Genomic DNA, 5,661 nt, shown 5'->3' with positions numbered 1-5,661 from the left:
CAAAACAGGGTTGCCACCATACATGCAGCATGGATTGTACATCCAAGTAGAGAAATGCCATTAATATGCTCAAAGGACTTACTTGACGCATGATCTGAGCACCCCAAGTCTTGGAGTTATTACGGCTTAATAACTTTGTATGTATGGGAGATTGAACATCTGGATTACCTTTCTAGACTGAACATATGAACAATGGAGCTCATCAGATCACCGCAATGGATCACATAACCATTGGCTCCACTTTTACAAATTGAATAACCAAGCACACTATGCACAGAATTTACTAAGCCAAAGTGCATGTGAAGCCCTGACCATCAGCATGCCATACGTGCACAAGATTCAAGCATTCCATTGGATGGGCCTCACTGTTTGCATGATTTGATAGTTTTTCTAAGTCATGGTTAAAGGAGTCAATGATCAAGGTCTTAGTTGCGTAGACATCGTGTTTGACGAAGCATATATATGATGGTACCCTTGTTCTAGAATCAGTTCTTTTTTTAAAAAATAAAAAATAAAAAAATTTTACGATCTGGACTCAAAAATTAGTTATATCCAAATCTCAGGTGGACTATACAATAGGAAACAGTGTTCATTGAATGCCCACAATTAAAAACTTTCTAAGGCCCATCATAATGTTTAGTTTCCATCCAAACCGTTGGTAAGGTAAGAAAACCAAAAATAAAAAATAAAAATCAGAGATCGTCTTTATCCAAAAATTAACACAATCTAAAATTGGAAAGAAATCAACTTAGATTGGCTGTTAAAATAAAAAGAAAAAGAAAAACTTCTCAATAAGGTAACTTGCAAACCCAACAAAACTTAGAAGCTATCTTTGACTTGAATTTACCCCAAATGATGAACTCATCAGACAAAAATCTATTGCAAACTCGCTACTGTTGCGTTCATTAGCTAATCCACGTCTGTAGACACCTCTCATAGACACGCATGCGAAACGTCATTTTCAAACCAAACAACACTCGCTATTTGCAAATCTCACGCAGCCACTTCATTCCCCCACTCGCTCCCTCGATTTCCCCACTCTCACCTCTTTGTCTCTCTCTCTCTTGAAGTAAAAAAGAAGAAGGAAAAAAAATCTCTTTTATGTTTTTTCAATCCATCTTCCATTTTCTTCTTAACAAGAAAATCTATATTTACTAATATTCCCATTTTTCTATTTTTCAAAAGAATGAGTTCAGACTCTGAAAGCATCGGCTCCAGCACTCATACTTTTAGCCCAAACCCTAACCAAGAAGAATTCCAAAATTACCAAGTACTCATAAACATTCATTGCAAGCATTTTCTGTCTATGTGCATGACGACCATACTGTTACGATCAATCCTTGTATGACGACAAAAATGAGTTTTCTCATCTGCAATAGCATGATATAGGAATCGAATATATGCCTTACCTGCTTCTAATGAAATTCCACTTTTCAATGTTCTTAAAAGCTAGAGACAATTCACACTCAGTACAATACTAGCCTTCCTCATGGTTTACCTGAAGTTATACTAATAGTTCATGTTGCAGAAATTAAAAAGATGATGATGATGCATACTCACAGAACATGAAGGAGAGATGTATGGACATCACTACCATGTGTTCACAAGTTCACCCTTTGCTTTTGTAAATGAATAATTAACAAATAATAAAAAAAAAATTTGTTGAGTCCCATTTAGCTAGCAAATGTGTGACATTTGTAGCATTTGTTGTCTAAAATGTAGCTACCATTAAAACATGAGCTAGAATTCAAATAGTACACAATTCTTAATGTCTGATTCTCATCCACCATATGGCATAAATGCATGGCAAGTTGGCAACCCAGACAATACAAATTACCCTAAAAAACAAAGAGCATACAAAATAACAAATTGAGGCACACTTGATTTTGCGATCTTAACAATTTGATTCTGTGATCTTGAATTTGGGCCTCTAACCATTTTATTTGTTAAATGCCAATTTGATAGATAAATGGTGTTGAACTACCATTGTATCTTCAGTTTAAATCTGTAATGTTTCAGTAAGCACAATAATCAATAACTTAAATGTGCATTTTGTTAAATGTAAACACTTAAAGATTTCTTCCTAATTAATAACATTAGAACACATCCTAGCATGATCAAGGGACCTGTGACTGCATAAATAACACATGACCATCAAGCAATACGCAAAGATCTGAAACAATCAAGTTAAGAAAAAGGCAAGGACCTTAAACGAATAATTTCCACAGAAATAGATTCCTAGTTGAATTCTTACCTCAAGCACAACATCAGGATTAATTTCTAAAAGGGTCTGAATAGCAGTGTCTGTCTTGGTCATGACAACCTGAGATGGAAAAGAAATAAGGTGCATAGATGGTTCATTCCCACTGTAGGGGCCATTATTACAAATCGCGGATTGTTCCAAGGATTCACTACTTATGCAAGTTATAGTTAAACTACATAATAACAATAAAATATAAGATAAAAATGGTAGAAATCATTCTCCATATGACCTTCCTGCATGGGCCCCAAGCCGATGCCATTGATAAGATTAAGAAATCGATATTTTAGTAGGTAAGTGTTATCAACCAAATTTCAGTGGGTGGTCCTTAGTTGATGTTTTTAAAGAGTGGCTGATAGTGGTCAAGACTCAAGAGCCATGCCTCCAATGTTAGATTGACAGAGATGAAGAAGAACCTCTAGCTTGGTCTTTGCATGGCATTATAAATGATACTGGTTTATGTTTATCTAAGTTAAATATTTCATTTAACAGGATGATGCTAGAATCTAACAATGTAGGTATGACTTTGGCTCGTCAGGGCTCTATTAGGTCTTCCCTATGACAAATGAAGGTCCCCATTGTGGATGGATCATAGCTTGAAATCACACTGACCAGACGATCTGAGTAATCAGGATCCACTTGTCAAGTCTCTTTTGAGATTCTGAGTAATCAGGATCCACTTGATTGGAATTGGTAGGATTTACAATAAAGACATCCCTTGTGTCCATCCCTAGGCCCACCAAAACTTTGCCCTTTCTAATTCTATTGGTCAATCATCATGCAAAACTTTTAAAGGACCCAGAGGGCAAAGATACGCACAATATTCTCCAAAGGGCAGGAGTTCACTTGGCATCCTCATGCAGCTGTTTCACAAGCATCTTTGCATCATCTCTCATGGCCAAAAATAAAAAATAAAAAATCATGCAGTGTCACCCTAAAATCAACAGAAAAGAAGCACTAGAACTACCAACACAACTAATGCAACAAGCAGGAATATTCATTCCACAGATTTATCATTCCATATTTCGTAAATTGTAAGATATTAGGTACCCCCCCCCCCCCCCCCAAAAAAAAAAACCAACATCAAGAATTTTCTAGGCAGGTGAATATTGTGATAATTTAATCATAATTGGGCTCCAGCATGATGTAGTGAGTCAGAAGCGAACATGACAAACCCAGTGATCACAATCTGGCCTTGATAGACCATCTTAAAGTCACCATTGAAAACTTAGCTAGATCATCATCCTCCGCCACAAGTAACTAGTGAGAATTTCGATATAAAGATAACATGAAGTGGGCTACCATTCATTCATCAATCTCACCGTTTGTTCCAATATACCTGAAAAGTGTTGAAAAAAGAGATGAGCCCTTAAGAGGAGATTGAGCAAGATCTCAATGTTGAATTAGCTCCTTTATTTATTTCTACATCTGCACAACAAAAGGTCAAGTCATCTATGTTTAGGCCATAGAAACTTTGGTTCTCTAAATGCCAAACAATTTTGGATCCAAAAATCAAAAATTGGATTTGGGTTTTGAATTTCTGCAGTTGAGGACCTAGGAATTTAAAAACCCAAAATGAAAGTTACCATTTTCTAGCATTGGATAGCCAAATTCAAAGAAACAAAACAACCAAATGCCATTTCAAAGTCATCTTCCCGAAAGAAAGGAAAAAAGGGAAAGAAAAGAAAAATCCACTTGAGTTCTTTGGAATCCGTACCATAAAGCTTGAGTTGTGTTTCAAGATCATGGATCCCACCTGAATAACCTCCACTACTACCATCGGGTTGTTTATCAATCAACTGCCTCCTTTTCTTGGTCATCGTTTCTTCAAGAATTCAACTCAACAAACATAAAAATACTATCAAACAGATCCCAAACCAATTTCCCAAGAAACCCAACTTCAATTCAATGAAATCGTCAATGAAAACAGAGAATTCTGCATGAAAAAAAAAACACTAAAAAATAAACCTTTTTCTATGGCACTCTTGCTTTGCACCAAGGCCTCATCTCTTTTGGTAAGCTTCCACGTCAAATTAATATGTATGATAACCATCAATCATTTTTCAGCAATGATCCATGTCAAATGTCTTCTTTACACACACAACACAATTAGATAATGATATTCAGACAATCATTGTAAGAGTACGTATCTCCAATTACAACTACAAGAACATTTGTATCTAGGTCCCATAAAGTGAGAACATCTTCTGCAGCACATGTCAGTGAACATTGTTATGAAGGAGAGATTGATGCATAGATATGCCAAATTATATAATGTATATATGAAAATGCTTGTAAAAGGACCTAGGACCACCTTGACCATCATCCTCATCAACAAGAGTAATCAGAAAAATTATTACTGATTAATATACTAGACTAAAAAATAATAATAAAAACAATCGAAGAACGGATACTTACATCATACTGATGAAGGTCCATTTGAGTTCCTAATCATGATGATGTCTAGCTGATGAAGTAGATACAAAATGCAAGTAAGCCACATAGCAGGAAAAAATAAAAATGGAGAATGAACACCCACCATTGAAACATTCATGAGGACATATAAATTTTGAACTAGGCTAGTATTTGTGTTTTCAGTTTAGAAAAGAGGACATCTTAGAAATCTAGTTTGCTAAGTGCCAAAGGGCACAAATCATAGTACCAGACATAGCAATAGATGGTTCGAATCAATATGATTTTCCTGCATAACATGAAATGGGCATAAGTACTTGGATGAAGACCATCCATCCACCAAACTTTAAAACCCATGTCATTTGTAGGCATGCACATTATCAATTCATACCTATCCATATGACAATATGGAAGTGTTAAAACCAGCCAAGGAGTTCTTTACCAATGGGATGCCAACCAACCAAAAAATATCTTCTTGCTAGAAAGGAGTAACACCCACACTTGCCCCTATCTCATCCACAGTCGCATGCACAACAACATTCCCAGATGCCACAACATCCTCAACCTCATTCCCAAATGCCTCATCTCCAGCCACATCTCTAGCACCCACTGCAGTAGGAACCCCAACTGCATCCACATGTTCACCCTCAGCCCCACCTCCAACATCCTCCTCATATGTAGCTGCAGTAGCCCCAAATTGCTAAATCCCTAAATCCCAAAATCCCAAAATCCCTAAATCCCTAAATCCCTAAATTGTTTCAATCGGTATTGAGATTGAGAGAGATTGAGAGAGGGAGAGAGAGAGAGAGAGAGAGAGAGAGAGAGAGAGAGAGAGAGAGAGAGAGAGAGAGAGAGAGAGAGAGAGAGAGAGAGGGTGCGCGAGAGTGAGAGAGTGACGGAGGACAGAGAGGGAGAGAGACTTGTCTCTTTCAGCTTCGAATGGCTACTCGCGCTGACACCAGCGCCAAGGGCTGGTGGTCCGTGCTCTG

The 5,661-nt window shown here is 37.1% G+C and overlaps 1 long non-coding RNA gene across 1 annotated transcript; it reads right to left on the bottom strand.

Annotated features, from left to right (window-relative positions):
• Positions 1-3,950: 3,950 nt before the first annotated feature.
• Positions 3,951-5,313, bottom strand: LOC131249993 (uncharacterized). Its single transcript, XR_009172954.1, has 3 exons — positions 4,679-5,313; positions 4,229-4,347; positions 3,951-4,099 (listed from the first exon to the last, which is right to left on the bottom strand). It is a non-coding gene; the product is annotated as an uncharacterized LOC131249993 (long non-coding RNA).
• Between the last annotated feature and the right edge of the window lie 348 nt (positions 5,314-5,661).

This window comes from Magnolia sinica, chromosome 6 (genome assembly GCF_029962835.1).
Source record: "Magnolia sinica isolate HGM2019 chromosome 6, MsV1, whole genome shotgun sequence".
Lineage (NCBI taxonomy): Eukaryota > Viridiplantae > Streptophyta > Magnoliopsida > Magnoliales > Magnoliaceae > Magnolia > Magnolia sinica.
This window is presented reverse-complemented; position numbering and strand designations above follow the sequence as displayed.